Genomic DNA, 19006 nt, shown 5'->3' on the forward strand with positions numbered 1-19006 from the left:
ATATTTAGCATAATAAATTCTGGGTTCACTTACCGTTAAAGGGCGACTCTTTGAGAAAATGGCCTTCTCGTTGTATATTTCTGGCTCAGAGTTGGCTTCTTTCAAATCTGAGCAATTAAAAAGAAACAAGACTCTCAATATATACACCTATTCACGATTCTTACATCACCTTGGCTACTAAAATGTACACACACAGTGAATTTATTTTCTCTGTGGCACTTCATTCTGAACGTTTGCCTTCCTGGAGCTTAGGATGCTTTGTGTTCTCCAGAAGTAACCAACAGACCACAAAACGACTCATCGTAAATCACGCAGCGCTGGCGAATCTTTTAAAAATCATTTCATAAAAGAGGCACGTGTTAGATTTACGTCACCTACTATCCTAGTTCAGTCAATATTACGAGTTAAGGCCCTTTCCACCTTCTGTATCAAATTAGTGATGATGATACCCACATTACTAGGCAGACTTGAGTGACGTTAGATCTGAAAAGGATTAAGAGCCTTGAAAACATGTTTGATAAGAGCTATGCATTGCAAAAATGATACTTCGTAAAATAAAACCTCATTCTAGGTTAAATCTAAGGTAAAGTATGGTGGCAACCCCACAGGCAAGGCAGATGCAGCGTGAAGCTGACTGTGCAGGGGCAGAATCAAAGGCGGGGTCTTAGCATTTCATTCTTGTCTCCTAGGAAGGGCTCAAGGGTTCCCGGACAGCAGTGTTATCCATAAAGACAAAATAGCACCCAGTGCCAAAATCATCAGAGCCCGAACACTTCCAACACCCAGACCCAACATTCTGCACATCTAACCCACACAAAACTCTGTGTTGCTTCTTTTTTACCTCTGTACCTTTCCACTTAGAATTTCTGTGGAACTAATTCCACTTAGTTCCACAGAAACTACTACTTGATGCACAGCATAAAAAATAATAGACCAAGAAGATAAAATGTTTTCCCACTTGTCTTTAACATAAGAGAACATAGACTGTATGGCCGATGTGTTTTGCCTATTTATTTCTCTGTCTTTTCTGGCATCGTTTGGTACTTTTATTTGGAAATTAAAAACCTTTTGATGAAGACTCAGTAGTAAACTCAATAGTAAAACAATTTTGTTTTCAGAATGGAAAAAAAAAAATTTTTTTTTCCCAACCATTTTGTTTTCTTCTGTAGAAAAAAAAGCCAATTTGTCAGTGTTTTAGGCCTGCAGGAGTGCTGAACTGTAGTAATTCACATAAACATTTTGTAATTCATTAGCCAGACGTGAGAGGGACAACTACACCAAAACTGTTCATTGGACACAATGTGTATAACACATGAGCTCTGTAAAAGATGACCGCTTTGACGTTTTTTTTACATTGAAGGCAACTACAAAAATGGGGCTCAAGCATGTGAAAACAGAAGGAAAAAAATGTTAATTAAAAAAAAAAATTTATGTGAAAAAATTAGAGTGTTGATTCCAGGTTAAGATTAAGCCCTATCAGCTTTCCTTGATATTTGTTCTAATTTCCTTTTAAATATACATGTGAATTCGCTAAGAAGTCAATGGGGATGAGTGGAGGCCAGTATGGATTTCTAGAAACTTCTATCTATCAATTCCCAGTTTGTAGTCCTAAAGTTGGATGGAACAGAAAGTTGGTCTGGTTCCTGCTACTTTTAGAAGCAGACAGAATTCCCTAACTTTCCCCAAACCCTCTTCCACTACTAAGATCAATATTCTATTTTCTGTGACAATTCAGAGTTACAATGTATCTTAGAATAGTCTCCAGACATAAAATATGGTAGGGCAGAGACAAGATCCATTTGGGGGAGAATATATCAAGGATTACATCTTTATAAGCCAGTGGCTGTGAAGTCAGCAGACAGATCCTCACCCTTCAACAGAACCATAAAGCCTGCTCATATCAGTTTTATATCTGGCATAGGATTTTTAACAGTGTCTAAATAGGTAATATTAGAGAGCAAGGGCAATTCACTCACACTAATTTGTCTGAAATGGAATAAATGGCAAAAGTGACTTAAGAAATAGAAAAACAATTAACAAAAGAATCCTCTTCAAAGGATTACTTCCCCCCAAAACTCTTGGCCTGGAGAATTTTACAGGTGAGCGTTTTCAAACTTTCAAGGAGATCATTTTCTTCCTAGGTAAACTGTTTCTCAAGAGATAAAAATACAGTAACTGGTAATCTTAGCAGTTGGGAGGCTGAGGTGAGTAGATTGCCTGAGCTCACGGATTTGAGACCAGCCTGAGCCAGAGCAAGACCTTGTCTCAAAAAATAGCCGGGCGTTGTGGCAGGTGCCTGTATTCCCAGCTACATGGGAGGCTGAGGCAAGAGAATCACTTGAGCCCAAGAGTTTGAGGCTGCTGTGAGCTACGATGCAATGGCGCTCTATCCGGGGTGACATAGTGAGACTCTGTCTCAAAAAAAAAAAAAATAGTAACTGAATTAATTTGTCTAAGCAACAATATACTAATATGAAATCCTGACAGGCAACAAAGAGAAAATTGTCAGTCCCATTATTAATATTGATTTAGAATGACAAATAAAATGCTAATTAACAAACTTAATAATTTACTAAAAGAATGAACCACCATCATCAAGTTCTGTTTGTCACAGAGAGTCAAAGAAGATCTAATATTAGAAAATCTATCAAAACGTATCATAGCACCTGGTCAATTTTTTAAAAAACCATATGATTACCGAACATTGTTTTTAAAAGTACGCAATAAAATTCAACATCCATTCTCAACAAAATTTCTTTAAAAATGTAAGAACTGTAAGGAAAAGAATATTGTTCTTAAACTTAAAAACCTTATCATCTTAAACTGTGAAATACTAGCACAGCAGTGTCCAAGACGTGTCCTGCAGGTAACTTGTTCCTTAATGTTTTCCAACAGAAAAGCTCCCATCATAAAATAAACTTCATCTGTTCATTTTTGGTAAGTGCCAAAGTTAAAAAACCTATCAATAGTAACAATCTGCTTCTCTCTGTAATTCCATAGTTCTCAAACTTATTTGAACACTTGTGTCTACACTTTTCATTATTTCATTCCTGAACCCACTTTACTGTGGTTTTTGTCACCCACCCTTCTACTGAAACTCAAGCACATGTTATCTCCTTCCTGCGAAATCCATTAGCGTTTTCTTGATTTTTGCCCTATTATTCCAGCAGCACGCTGGTAATTTTTTTTTTGCAGTTTTTGGCTAGGGCTGGGCTTGAACGCGCCACCTCTGGCATAGGGGGCCGGCGCCCTACTCCTTTGAGCCACAGGCACCGCCCATGCTCATCAATTTTTAACTGGCTCTCCTTGCAGGGAAAAATGCTCTGAGTTTTGTAGCATTTGCTAGTTTCCGTGTAAATTCTCCTGTGACTGATTTCAGATGACCAAGGTGATGTCACTGAGCACAGTCGGGAAGAGACGGTGAGGAGCACGGACATTATACGGTATTTCTGCCACAGACACAACTGACAGGAATGATCTCGACAGTGCAAAACAATTAGGGCGTGGTGTGATTTGTGTATTTCTTTTCTTTTTTTTTTTTTTTTTTTTTTTTTTGCAGTTTTTGGCCGGGGCTGGGTTTGAACCTGCCACCTCCAGCTTATGGGGCCTGTGCCCTACTCCTTTGAGCCACAGATGCCGCCCTGATTTGTGTATTTCTTACCTTTGTTTTTAATGCAACTTATTTAATGGTTAGTGTGTATGATTTAGTCTTTACTAATGGCTGTGCCTAACAGTTGGCTCATTAAAATCCTGCAAATTTAACAACTGACTTTCACAGGCTGGACCAGCCTGGCTCCAGCACACCACGTCTCTGCCTCTACAGCACTGGACGTTTTGTCCATCTCCTGCTGTTGAACCTGTCTCTGTAGGTCCTCAGAGACCAGCTTTTCGCATCCTCTTTCAGTCCCTTTTCCTGGTACGTCTCCTTTCCGAGCATTTCTAATTCGTGTGTTCTACAAATCCCTTCTCAGCCTTCTTTATATGCTTGCCTTTGGGATTCTCATGCACAGACACATCTACTTGTTTCTAGTGCCCAAATCTTTATCTCTAACCACAGCTCTTCCGCTCAGAGTTCTAAAGAAGCACAATTCAACACTCAACTGACTGATTCTCACTCCCCACAGAATTAAACGAAATTCCACTCTCTTTCAAAATCATGTGAAAAGGCTCCTATAGTCGCAGCTACTTGGGAGGCTGAGGCAAGAGAACTGCTTAAGCCCAAGAATTTGAGATTGCTGTGAGCTGTGACACTACAGCACTCTACTGAGGGCAACAGCTTGAGACTCTGTCACCCCAAAAAAAAAAACAAACACACACAAAAATCATGTGAAAAGGGGCTCAATCCATAACCACAAAGCAACCCTTCTCTTATCCCTTTCTCCCCGGTTCTTTCCATTTTTTTTTTTTTCATACACCACAGTATCCAAAGTGTCTCCTTCACCAAAAGTTCTTCCATCAAAACACTTTCTCCATTTCCAGCTCCGTAAATCCATGACCTCTCTGTCTTCTTTTCCTTCCCAGTACTTTATTCTGTATGGCAACCTAACTCTTCTCTGGACTTTCACGACCAGCTCATTTCTACCCATTCGGTAAAACTTGTTCATAAAAATATAGGACATGACCTTGTAAGATCAACTTTTTCTAAGGGTAGGGCCAGTGGGGATTGTATTGTCAAATTTAAATTCCCTTTGGTGGGTTGGGAGGAGATGGAGTATATGAACTCCCAAATGACTAATTTTTGTCCCCTCTGCCCACCCCATGATTCCATTAGAGGCTAGACTCAAGATGGGCCAATGACGTCCTTCCCCAGATTTTTTTTTTTTTTGTAGAGACAGAGTTTTTCTTTATTACCCTCAGTAGAGTGCCGTGGCGTCACACAGCTCACAGCAACCTCCAACTCCTGGGCTTAGGCGATTCTCCTGCCTCAGCCTCCCGAGTAGCTAGGACTACAGGCGCCCACCACAACACCCGGCTATTTTTTCTTTTTATTGCAGTTTGGCCTGGGCTGGGTTTGAACCCGCCACCCTCGGTATATGGGGCCGGCGCCCTGCTCACTGAGCCACAGGCGCCGCCCCCTTCCCCAGATTTTTACAACACTTAAACAAAATCTGCTCTATTCAATTCACCTCCACATTCTGAGATGACAAAATAAAATAAATTTATTTGAATTAAGAGGAAACTAAGAAAGGGAGTAAAAGGAAATAAAGAATTTCCAACAGGCAGCCCCTGTGGCTCAGTGAGTAGGGTGCCGGCCCCATATGCCAAGGGTGGCGGGTTCAAACCCAGCCCCGGCCAAACTGCAACAAAAAATAGCCGGGTGTTGTGGCGGGCGCCTGTCCCAGCTGCTCGGGAGGCTGAGGCAGGAGAATCGCGTAAGCCCAAGAGTTAGAGGTTGCTGTGAGCCGTGTGACGCCACGGCACTCTACCGAGGGCGGTACAGTGAGACTCTGTCTCTACAAAAAAAAAAAAAAGAATTTCCAACAGTGATTGATTATAAGGGATGATGGCGTTACTGAATGTAAATTAGAGATTTGGTGATCTACCTTACCCATCATACAACAAAAATGGGCACTCTGAAGTTGCCTACTACTTACAAAATACACAAACTAATTGTGGTGAACTAGCACAACTGAAAGTTTAAATTTCATCCATGTTTATATCTGAATATGATTATACTTGCGTAGACGTAATTGTTAAATGTGAAATAGTTGGGGAGGGGCTGTAGACATCTCATTCTCAATATTGGGATATCAGGCTCTTGTGCAGGACAGAGTATCATACTACCTGGGTTCAAATCCTAGTTTTATCACCTGGCAGGTTATTTTATCTCTCTGTTCCTATTTCTTCCTCTAGTCTTAACAATGTACAGGGTTAATGAAAGACAAAAACAAGATAATATATGTGAGGTGGTTAAAAGAGAGCCTGCTACAGAGAATAAGTGCTCAGTAAATATTAACTATTACTATCGATAGCTAGATGGCTCTTTTGGTGCTTGAGTTAATTACAGGATAGTCCTACAGGAGGACAATTGACACTCGGTTTAGGATTTAAACTAAAAGGTGGAATGAATGGAAAGAAAGATTTTCTAAACATTAAATCATATGGTTACATTTATAAATCGATTATAAACTAAGTTATCTTAATGAATAGTAGCACTTCACATAGTTAGGATAACAATTTGGGGTTGGGAAGTAAAATGAGACTGCAGATTTGAAATATTAAAGCAACAATTATTTGCTGAGCATCTGCTATTTGTTAGCAGCATTCTGAACACGGAACACAAATGAACAAAACAGACAAATATTACAGCTCTTGTGTAACTCCACGTATGAAGATGTGATAAAAAAGGAGATTGTGAAGGAGCATCTGCTCCACCTGCCCTTTGGAAAAAAGAGGACAGAAACCAAGGTTGTTAACAACAGTCAGGCGTGACTTCCCGAGCCACCACGCCTTACAAGGATTTGTGAGTCAAGGGCAATAGTCTGTCAATTTAAGGATCAGAGACTCAACACTTTAAAAAAAAAATCAAAACACATTTATAAGTGATATTTTATTTGTCTCAGAAAGAGCAACATAAACATTTTGTGCATACTAAATTCAGAATAAAAACATCCCTATTTGATCATTTGATTAGTAGATAAAAATATACCACATATCAGTCTTACAGTTGCAGAGAGAAAAAGAAAAGAGCCATCAGAGGGAAAGAAACAGAGGCCAAGAAAGAAGGAAAAACAGAAACAAAGTGTAGGACATATAAGAAATGAAAGAATGGGGAGGGGAGAATAAGAGATGGAGCCAGGGGAAAGAACGGAGAGGCAAAGGAGGGAGGGGGGAAAGAGGCTGAAAAGAGAGAAGAGGCTCAGAAATCCTAAGAGTCACAGTTAACTGTTTTCATGCTCAAGTTCAGCTATTTACTTTGGATAATAAGCATGAGAAGTTGTTGTCACTGGTCTTTTAAAGATTAAGAACCCACCCAAATGACTCAGCACCCCCAATTTTCCCATCGGTAATCACACATAAATGCTACTTTAAGGAAACTGCCTTTGATTTTCTCTGCATTCACACCGTCCCTACTTTGGCACCTGTGCTCACACACGTTTCCATTCTAAATGTCTCGTCTGTCTACCATGGCCCCACATTCGCGGAACAATATTCAACAGTCAGTAAATACTGGGTACCTACTATATCCTAGGCACCGGTCTAGGCACATGCAAAATTCTTACACATATTGTAATGAAAAGTATAAGCTGTTCTAACAGCGTACATTGGAAAGCAGCTATTTAATCAAAACAAATAGTCTACTGGACTTAAAGTGAAACCAAGTTTTTCTTTGGTGCTAACACTTTCCTTCACCTGACACTATAAGCACTAAAATAATCCTTATGAAAATAATATTCCTATTTGTGTTAAAAAGTATTCTAGAATTGCCCCCTGAATATAGTGAAGATATCACTCTCCAGGAATCTTAAGTCCTCCAGTCCTCAACCGTGATCACCACAGCCACTAAGCGTCTGACAGTGACAGCTTGACATGTGTGATAACTTACGTCAAATGAGCTGAAAGTTATTTAAACTTTCACCCACAGCAAAATGGCATCCCCAAGACGGCCCCAAATGCCTGGTTGTGCCGGGTCTTTTTCAACTACGACATGATGTCCCAGGAACCAGAACAAATGATGCCCACAGATCAGCGGCCCCATAGCGAGAGGGATTTGTGGGACTCGCTTCAGCGGAAATTCACATCGCTTGTGACAAGTTTCACATGAAAGAGGAACTTACTATAAATATTAAAACTGGAAATAAATGAATAGCTGAGAAGGCAGAAAAGAAGAGTGCTTGCTTTAAAAAGAACTGGGCACTCACGGCACAGATATGTTTAAAACTGAAATTGCATGCAAATCTAGGTAGTGTCCTGACAAGTACTGAAGAAAATGGGCAGAAACTTGGTAGACGTTGGTGCTCCGATACAGCCAATCATGAGGGAGTACGTTACAGAATAGGGATGTTCATATTACAGAATAGAGGATCGGGCGGCCCTGTGGCTCAAAGGAGTAAGGCACAGGCCCCATATGCCGGAGGTGGTGGGTTCAAACCCAGCCCCGGCCAGAAACTGCAAAACAAACAAACAAAAAAACACACCAGAATAGAAGATCATAGCCCCTTAGAGTTGGACAGGACCTTTAAGGCCTCCAGATCCTCTGAAGTACAACTCAACTGTGATCAACACAGCCACTAAGCGTCTGTGGGGCTGCGGAAAAGAGAGAAGAGGCTCAGAAATCCTAACAGTCAATTTACTGTTTTCATGCTCAAGTTCATTTCTCCTACCAAAGCAAGACCTCCTGACAGATGATTCAGGGTCCGTGTTACTGTGTCTAACGCCCAAGTCTTGCTTTCTCACAAGGCAGCCTTCTCACTGTGGGAAGGCATGGTCACTAGAATTCTCTCCTCATACTGAGCTTTACTACGCCTCCCTTTGATTTCTAGAAATCCTCTGACAAAGAGGGACTATCTCTGTGACTGAGGGTGCCACCAGGGAAGGAGTCCGTGTGTCTTACAGCTATAGGCTCAGGGTCTAGCACGAGGGGTGACGCACAGCAAGGGAACCACAAAAACAGCGACTGGGGCTGCGGCGTGACGCGCACCTATAATCCCAGCACTCTGGGAGGCCAAAGTGGGTGATCCCCTGAGCTCAAGAGCAGCCTAAGCAAGAGCGAGACCCGTCTCTACTAAAAATAGAAAAACTAGCCAAGTATTGTGGCCGGCACCTGGAGGACTGCTTGAGTTCAAGAGTTTGAGGTTGCTGTGAGCTATGAAGACACAGTTCTCAAACAAATTTAATTTAATTTAAAAAGAGAAGAAATAAATACAAATGATGACTGCCCTACAGGACACAGTCACCCATGAAGGGGTGAAGGAAGTTTTCTTTCTTTTCTATCCACTATGGATACTTTCATACGATGCAAAACCTTGCACTTGAATGTCAAGATGATAACAAAAAGTTTTCAATGTGCTCTGATACAGCCAACTGTGAGGGGAGTATGTTACAGAATAGGGACGTTAATGTTACAGAATAGAGGATCATAGCACCTTAGGACTGGACAGGACCTTTAAGTCCAACCTCAAATCTGTATTCAGCCTCTCTGTGAACAGCGTGCAGAGCGTGCCCGGCTAAGGCCACACAGACCAGCCCGTCCTGCTTCGGAGCATCGCCCACATCTGCGCGGCCCCTTCATCCCTGCCAGCCCTCCTCCTGCGATACCTGGATTTTGCAACAGCTTCCTGACTGCTTTCCCTGCACACTACTGCCAAATCAATCTCCTGATTAAATCGTCTCACTCCTCTTCGTTAAGACCTAGAATCGCCCCACTCCATGTGAGATAAAACCCACACTGATGCTCCTACACTCCTAACCCTTTACCAGCTGACCTAAAATCTACACTTCAAACCCTACTTCTCACTACTCATTTCAAATTGGCTCATTTCTGCAAAGTTTCCCCTCACTCCGTGATTCTTCACTATTTCAAGACTTTTTTCCTTATAATGGAAATACTTTTCTCCTTCCTCTTTAGCTAACTCGAGCTGGAAACTTTTTTTTAAATTTGAGGTAAAATTCACGATTTTGAAATGTAGAATCCGGTGCCACTTAGTGCATTCGTAAAGCTGGGGAACCATCACCTCTACGCAGTTCCAAAACATTTTCATCACTTCCAAAGGAGACCTGTGCCCGTTAACCAGGCACCCCCTCCTTTCGTCCGCCTCAGCCTCTGGCCATCACGTTATCTACTCACTATCTCTGTGGATTTCCCTAATGTGGATGTTTTATACAAATGGAATCATATACTTTGATTCTGCTCTTCTTTTTCTTTTTTCTTTTTGTAGAGACAGAGTCTCACATTGTCGCCCTGAGTGCAGTACTGTAGCATCACAGCTCACAGCAACCTCCAACTCCTGGGCTTAGGAGATTCTCTTGCCTCAGCCTCCCGAGTAGCTGGGACCACAGGCACCCACCACAGTGCCTGTCTACTTTTTTGCTGCAGTTTGGCTGAACCCGCAACCCTTGGTATATGGGGCCAGCGCCCCACCCACTGAGCTACAGGCGCCGCCCCTTCTTTTTCTATTTCTTAGTATCTTTCACAAGGCTGCTCCATCAATCTCTGAGCTTTCAGAAGTCTGGTTCAATCCCCACCTTCTCATCAAGGCTTTTCCTACCCTCTGCTCCACCCTGACCTCATCCTTCTCCGAATTTCTGCAGTCTTTATTTTCTTACCTGACTTATCTCCACCCTTAATCCTATACACTGCTGTGGATATTTGATCAACTGTTTCAATTTTAGCCCTTTCTGATTTGTGTAGATTATAACACCTCGCTGTCCAGGAGCTTTGGTAACCTTCTCACACAGGAGTGAAATTCACCATGTCCAACAATATGTGAAGGAACAGGAAAGCAAGGAAACCCAAGTCCGGATGACCAAGGAGAGAAAGCCTCACACCGGTTTCAGCTCCTTACTTTGCGTCCTGTCATCGTCTCCTGGTAAGAGCAGTGCCTCCTCGTGTCTGGTCGGGCACTTCTCTGCCCTAGTAGCTGAACAGGTGCGCTCGCAGGAGGATAATGGCAGGTTGCCCAAGGGTGGAGAGGATGGAAGTTCCACGCACTGAACAGACTCCTACCTTTGTCCTATATCCGCAGATGAAGGCCTACCCAGGAGAGTGGGTGTCCAAGGATGTCACAAGGCCATTTATTTAAAAAAAAAAAAAAAAAAAGCCCGCGTATTTGCTTTGCTTTTATATGTAAATCAGTTTCCTTGGTATTTTGATGTGAAGTTGCTCATAAACTCTTATCTACCTTGTAAAAGTAGATTAACTGTTAAATAATTACGATGATAATACTCATGATTCATCTATGAAATGGCTGAGCAATTAAATTACATATTATAAACAAATGAATAGGCCCAAACTTGAGAGTGCTGTACCAAACACTTAACAAAGTTTAAGAAAAGAACCAGCTTTATTTTATGCACGAGTAATACGTCTGAATAACAGTTCGTATTATGCATTATTAGAAACTTTTCTCCAGCTCCAATACTAAGCAGAATCTGTTGCAGTTGCCACTGGAAGCCTCCGAACAAGAATGTGAAGCAGGCTCTGGCCCTTAGGCCATTAAAAAACCTGTTCTTCGGACCAGAACAACCTAAAGATCCAACATAGACTGTCGAGTCTATAATTAACATTTTTCCCCTTTCATATCCCATTTTGCCTGCTTTGGAATAACAAAATGGAAATTTCTTCTGGCATGAATTTGATGTCATTATGTATCATGAGAACGTTACATAAAATAGAAATTAACTTTTTAAAGAGCAATTTAGGAAATTCCCTAAGAATGTGGAGAATCCCACGTAAGCGATATTGAAAAAAGGACACACACTTCCTCAAAATAAAAATCAAGTCGGAAAGTCTTAATAAAGTACTTAGAGTGCACCCAGTCCTCCACGCTACAGGCTGTAAATTAGGGTAAAAACAGTGAGCACTACAATACACATTCCCATTCTCTGAGAACTAACAATTCTGCTTGGTACACAGAACCTGTCCACGGACAGCAAATACTCAGCAAATATAACGTGTAACTCGAAATAGGGAACAACATTAGATTACACTTGACAGTCGATCAGCCCTCTAGTTACGTTTGCCTTGTTCTAAGATTAAAATTAGTTTGTATTTTCTGAATTCAAAAGCGGGTGGCCAAGGTAAATAGTCCATATGCATGTCATACAATAAAGGAAATCAACCTGACACTTAAAAAATCAATGTTCATAAGAAAAATAAATTCATTGTGTGTATTTATGGTGCTTTGTTAGGATCAAAGATTGTTCCAGCAGGCATAGTCAAATATATAGCACAAATCATGTGTATGGCCGAAGACAAAACTATGCCAAAATGCTACGTTCAATCGTTTAGTCATTTTCTCAACTTTTATTGAGTTGTGGTAATTTGCCTGCCCAGCACTGGACGCTGGATCTACTCAGCATGGTACAGTCTCAAGACACAAAATCTCTATTCTCCCCACATATAAGGCCATGTTTTTAGGCAGACAGATTTTATTTTCCATGTAAGGATATACAGTGCTGAAAAGCAAGTGGTCATTCAGTAAATGTCTGTGGAGTTTGTGGAATGGAATAAATAAACTTAGAGAAACGCAAAATTCAGAAGTTTTGGTTAAATCTGCATTGAGTTCCCCTTTAACAATCCATAGCCCTGTATATACAAAACAATTAATTCTAATTTAACTTCATATAAATTCCTCCAAGATTTATTTTCCTTAATCATTTTTCCTACAAAACTCACGTTGTTCAGAATTTATTTCTAAGTGATTAAAAAGGTGTTTTCTGGCAATTTAAAAACAGAACTGAAATTCGTGAAAATAGAAATTGGGAACAGCAATAATAAATACTTTGATCAAAGGATGGCCATTTAAAATAAGACCTGGGTCACCTTTTACTCAAATATTATTTTCTAAATATGTGAATGCTCTTACTTGGCCTCTAAAGAAAAGTACTCAACTTTACTCCCCAAGGAAAAAGGTTTTTTTACCTTAACAGGATATTTTTAAGGAACTCTCTTGTTAGATGTAAAGAATATTTTGTAAGTTTATTCATTTATAAGCTAGATCCACTTGGATAATTAAACAAACAAAACCACTGTGAGAACATTATAAAACAAATAATCCTTCTGCAAAACGAATAATCTTATTGTCATTTGGATTTTCAAGAATAGTAATACTTTCTTAACAAAGAATGTGTTCCTACCTCCTTTATTAATAACTTCATTACTGAGATAGAAATATACAATAAATACATTATATATAATATACAATTCATAATACATACAGTATAACGTAAAATAATATGATAATAAGAGATGTGGGAAAAATATTGAAGGACACAGATTTGTTTTCCCTACCTTGTACCTTGGGCGGCGCCTGTGGCTCAGTGGGAGGCTGCCAGCCCCATATACCCAGGGTGGCGGGTTCAAACCTGGCCCTGGCCAAACTGCAACAAAAAATAGCTTGACATTGTGGCGGGCACCTGTGGTCCCAGCTACTCTGGAGGATGAGGCAAGAGAATCGCCTAGCCCAAGAGCTGAAGGTTGCTGTGAGCTGTGACAGAACCGCACTCTATTGAGGGCAACAAAGTAAAATTCTGTCTCAAAAAAAAACCCTACCTTGTATCTGACCCAGAGGGATCCACCTGACTCCACAGTGCCCAGCAATGTGGTCTAGTTACAAGGCATAGACCAAGTTACCTCCTCTTAGTCACCGACTCTCCCACTGAAAAATGTTCTTGTTAAATCTAGATAACCATAATCGTAAACTCCAGGAGGAATGGAATTTGTCTGTCTGTTCATTGCTTTATCCTCTTTATCTAAAATAGCTCTTGGCACAAAGTAGCAACTCAGTAGATATGTGTTGAATAAATAAATCTTCATTTAAAAAAAGAGCTCTGGTCTCAGTAGTTTTCTTCTCCAAGGTACCATGACATCAAGTTTTGTTTTACACACAAATTCTAAGATCTGTAAACTGAATTTTGTTAACTGCAGCGGGCCTACATGAAGGATTATAGCATCCAAAGCAGGACTCAGACGTAAGAGAGAAATATTTAATATTACTGTTATAAACTTTCTAAGAAGCTTTTAAGCCTTTAAAGTAAAGGTTATGCTAGGACATGATACAAGTTTCACAAAATAAATTGCAAAGAAAGTGACAAGAGAAATGTAATCTGTAACCTGTGTTAAAGGCAAAAAGCACTGAATTTTCCCCTTAGGATTTCTAGAACAATGCAACAGAAAAAAATGGAACAGGAATTAATTCAAAGGCTATTACTCTGTGTGCGCATATGTGTACAGGTACAGAAATATGTATAACATTTACAGTGTTCACACAGATCTTGGGAAATCTTTACTTACTTGCTACTTTAGATTTCTTGTTATTTTAAAAATTATTATCACAAATTATATCAAGGGCTCCAAGTGACCATGTGTCACAGAAGTTTACCTTCACATGCTTCTGTACCACTGCTATTTATGATTACAGGTTTAACATTCTTTCGAGAGCTGGAAAACCAAATAACTCCATCATGAGGTCATCCAATTTTAGAAAAAAGAACATAATAGAAAAAAAATTAGAAAAAAATTTGAAAGAGGAGTAACTCCGGAAGCGTCGTTTTTAAAAGCTCTATTTGCCAGGGTGTGCTAACAATATATAAATTGCAGTGCTAAAGAAATCAACAAAACCCAGTTTCATGAGTGGCTATGAATATATTAGGAGGCTGTAGCAGAGAGGGGATTTTCTCCCATCCCACATAGAGACTAGTCAAGTAAAGAATGCAGGGAAGTCCAACCTGTGAAATAAAATTAAAATGAAATAAACTTTGTATACAGTAGAAAAAAAAAATCATGTAATACCTAACATTTATCTTCAATGGGTTTAAAAGAATAAAATAGCTAGAGGATTCTCAATGTTCAATTTATGCCTTGATCTTTACTGAGTATGAATCGTACACATGCTAAAAAGAAGAAAAGTTACAAATGTATATTTGTAATTTTATGTTACTAGTTAAAATTTGGAAAATAGAGAAAAATATAAAAACAGACAAAAAGCCTTCCATACCTTTGAATTTAACTCTTATCCTTTTTTAATGTTCCCTGCCAGACTTTTTCATACATATGTGTTTTTATAAGGTTGCAATCAATAATGCACATATATTTTATATATTCTACTTTAATATTTTTCAGAGTTGCTAGTAATTCTCTAAGTCGTCACTGATAATTGTATGATGTTCCACCTAATTTACCATAATTTCCTTAACCATTCCTCTACTGTTGAATATTTGAGTTACTTCCAAATATGGGTTCTTTTAACTATGCTTTTACGGAAGTCTTTTTTGTATATGGATTTTCCTATATCCACCAGCCCTTGGGAAAAAGTCCTAGAAGTGGGGGGATAGCATGAGAGTGTGCAAAATATTGCCCAAATACTTTGTAAGCAGCCTGAACTTTAACTATAGTGGCATCAGATATATACAAGTATAAATCTCTTCAATCCCTGAATTATAGAACTTAAAATTTTTTAAAACCACATTACCAATCACTAGGAAGGAAATATTTTCTATTATTACTGAACTAGAATTGAGGTTTACAAATCCGTATTTTGTAAATCTGTTTAACATGAACCAGTCCTAGAGGGCTGGGGCATTCTCAGCGATTTTATTGTTAATCAGGTAAGTTTCAAACCTGCCTCCCCTGGCGGAGCTGACGCGCTAACCACTGAGCATAGCGAACAGGGCTCAACGATTTAAATAAAATCCAGTCTTTGAAGTTGTAGTCTTTGACTTGGAAGTCTCAGGATTACTAGCAACAATTCTAAACTAAAAAGAACCAGTGAGGCTCTAAGAAGTGAGCCAGCCAGCCCCTCCTGACACGAGCTCATTAACAACACTGAGCTTTTCTAAGTGATAAAATTACAAGCCAATGGGGGTGATGTTACGGGATGGTCCCAAGAGGTTTTTGAATGGGAATATGGCAAAGAACTTAACTATAGGCCAAGGTAAATCCTTCTAAAAATAATTAAAACTTGGAGTGGTGCCTGTAGCTCAAAGGAGTAGGGCGCCGGCCCCATATGCCAGAGGTGGCAGGTTCAAACCTAGTGCTGGCCAAAAACTGCAAAATAATAATAATTCAAACTAAGTGCACTGCAAATGGTCTCCAAGCTGTCACGGGGGATGCAGGAATTCTCTTGGAACAGGGATTCCCAAACCCACCAGAATCCCTAAAACAGATAGGTAGGCCCCACCCCCACAACTTCTGACTCAGTCGGTCTGGGGTGGGGTTGAAGAATTACCATTTCTAACAAGTTCCCAGATGCTGCTGGTGCTGCTGATCCCAGGACCACACTTGGAGAACTACTGTTTTAGACTGTGTCTTTATTCTTTTGAAAACACTTAACTGAGTGTACGCACCACACTATATGCTGGAGATAGATGAATAAACCCAGTGGGTACCTGCCTTCAAGAAACTGATAATCTGTAATTCTGCAGTCATTGAACTGCTCTAGTCCTAAAAGCTAACACATTTGAACCTTGGTGAAAACGAAGTTTAAAATATATAGTATATGTTCTTTAAATAAAATCAGGATGTTTCTAAGCAGTTCCAAATGCTTTAGGAAAACACGTAGCAATTCCGCACGGCCAAATGCCTGGGTAGTCTCCTTACTTTTCTGGATTCTTTGGACATATGCAAATAATTTTTTTAAGTTTCTACTTCATTTATATTTATATCATTCGTATGTCTGTTCTCTTTTATAAACTTTATCCACCACATAAAACAAGAGCATTTATATAGGTACTTTTCTATGTGTAATCAAAAACTTGTTTACACAGGTAATTACCAACTGACAGAAAAGAAACAACATTTAGTAATGTAAGACTGTGGGAGTCTCTGTTTTAGGTTCAGAGACTTTAGCAAGACGACGTAAAAAGTGAATGACAAGTAAGTGGTCCTTAGTCAGGAGGGTGGCCCATACCTAACTGCTAAATACCACCTCTTAGCTGCCCCCCCATGAACCTGCTTTTGAGATGGCTACTAAGTTTCTCTTTCTCACAGAGAACAGTTACGGCTTCCCATAACTATTTCAAAAATCATAGAGAAATTACACATATATAAAATTTTATGATCTGTGGGATGTACCCAAAAAGTAAGCATTATTTATATGTCTTTGGCACATTTGTTTTCCTGAAGTGATTGAAAAGTCCTTTCCATTTCAATCTCTTAGGAAGCTACTTTAAAAGTCTGAAAGAACTAATTCATGAAGACATGATAATCTGGACATCACAGAGAAAATAAAAGACATAGTGAAGAGGTAATGTTCAGGTATTTTACTTACATTAAGCAAGCACTAGCTCATAACTCTTAACTTTGATAACATTTCCTGGGTAAACTGATATTTCAGAATAACCGCTTGTTTTCTTCGAGGTCTAAAATGGTTGCAGAAAGATTTGCAATTTGTTTTGATTTTTAAGAGAAAAAAAGGCATGATGGGTGAATATACCTTTTCCTAATACTGCTATTCCAAATGCTTATTTTCATATTTTGCTTCACAGGGGCTGGCTTATGGGTACATTGGGGGCATGCATTACCTTCATTTTATTTTTCCCTCTTCTGACCCCCTCTTTCAAACTCTAAATATGTTTTCTATTCCTTGGTCGCATACCGAAATGATTTCCACACATCTGATTCAGCTGGACAACCAAACGAGTAAAAAACCCAGCAGTGGGGTCACTCTCTGACCCCACACTGGTATGTAATTCAAAGGCCTTATTTTCAGGTGGGAAGGAAGCAAGGAATTAACCTTTCGTATTTTTGCTGATAGCAGTTTAGTGAATTAACTCTGCTAGGAACACTGGCATTTTAAAAGTAGACTCCAAACCCTCAAATGACAAAGACATTTTTAGAGGTGAATGACGACGGACAGAGGGGTTGGGGTCAAGATTAAGACATTCTTTCCAGAACTTCATCACTGCACTCAGGCATTCTGACAATTATGTTTCCCTGCTCCCCTCTCTATAAAGGAAAACGTATTCCTTAAACATACAGGATGTAAGAGTAACCTTTTTCAATTCCTTTTCCTAGATTATCTTCTATAGCAAAGTACAGAGCCCTGGAGTAACAGTGCTAAGTGGTAACTTTAGAATTTAAGACTGTTCTAAAATCCTATGTGTCACTGAGGTGCAGGGTAAATTCTTAGAAACCAACCTTACATTTTAAGAGTGTACACAGTAATCATGCAACCTTTGATTGTGGGAGTTGAATATACACAGATCTGTTGCGCTCCTCCTCAGGGTATTTCCCTCTTTCTCTCCCAACCCCATATCTGGCTGCTCCTTATCTGTGACAGCAGTGAAGGACTTCTCACCCCCTGTTTATGCTAATCTGAACTCTTCCCAGAAGGTCAATTTGTCTCCACACATCTTATCCACACATTATTCTCCCAGATGAGTCCATATAGTAAGATTGTTTTTTAAAGTGATACAGTTAAAATTAGCAATGACTTTATTTTCTAAAATCAATGACATGAATAAAAATGCTTCCTAAACAGCTACTGAATCAAAACTGAACTAAACTGTTACACCATCTAGTTTATGATCCAGTTGAAGCCTGACATACTAAGCTTTAAAATCTCTGTTTTAATGGATTCAAGTTGCATGAATTGATGAGGTCATTTCTTTCCTTCGTATCCGAGAAATCTCAATAGAGAAAAGAAATTCACTGAACTCAGTCCTCCAAAAGATTTTCAAGGTATAGCTGGAGGTACAAGCGAAGACTCTGAGAAAGCCCAGATGTTAAACTAAGAGACCGGAAAATAATGCAGCTCCCACATCCCCCCATTACAAGGGAAATCAGTGGGAAGAGACACTCACCCCACCTAGAAGCACTAGCTTGTTGCCTTCCACTGTCCCATCCTTTAAGTCCCTACTTGAGCCACAAGCAGAGCAGTTTGGTTCGCCAGTTCACTGTGCAGATCCGGCCTGGAGAGGGGGAGAGGGCCTGACAATCCCAGCCCTAACACACAGATCCCTCTTTTCACCTCACTCTCTTTTCTGATCACCCAAGCACTGCTTGGGATAAGCCTTCTGTTTGACATATTCAGTTCAAGTCCCTCACTCTTAGCAACAGAAGACACTTCACAATAGTACGTATTATTTAAAATTCATATGAAGACTTGAGAGTTTATTTGGAGGATGTGTAGTTAATGATATGCTTTTCCAATTGCTCCCTACTAGTACATGGATGGGTTACTAGGTGGCATGTGAATATTTCAAGCCACTAAAACACTGCTTTTTGATTCTTCCTTGTTGAAAGAGACCCAATATTAATGAGAAGCCCAGTCACTATTTAGTCTTTCAGGTTCCAACACTAAACTGTCTTCTGATGTGATGAACCATAGGACTGCTAAAACAAACT

General features: G+C 39.7%; 1 protein-coding gene across 4 annotated transcripts in view; it reads right to left on the reverse strand.

Moving 5' to 3' along the window:
* Nucleotides 1-19006, reverse strand: part of PPARG (peroxisome proliferator activated receptor gamma) — a 143950-nt gene that overhangs the window by 120117 nt on the left and 4827 nt on the right. For all 4 annotated transcript variants that reach the window (XM_053600088.1, XM_053600087.1, XM_053600086.1 and 1 more), the window contains exon 2: nucleotides 34-107. The gene's annotated coding sequence lies outside the window, so the exon portion shown is untranslated. The remainder of the gene's footprint in view (nucleotides 1-33; nucleotides 108-19006) is intronic.

This window comes from Nycticebus coucang, chromosome 8 (assembly GCF_027406575.1).
Source record: "Nycticebus coucang isolate mNycCou1 chromosome 8, mNycCou1.pri, whole genome shotgun sequence".
NCBI lineage: Eukaryota > Metazoa > Chordata > Mammalia > Primates > Lorisidae > Nycticebus > Nycticebus coucang.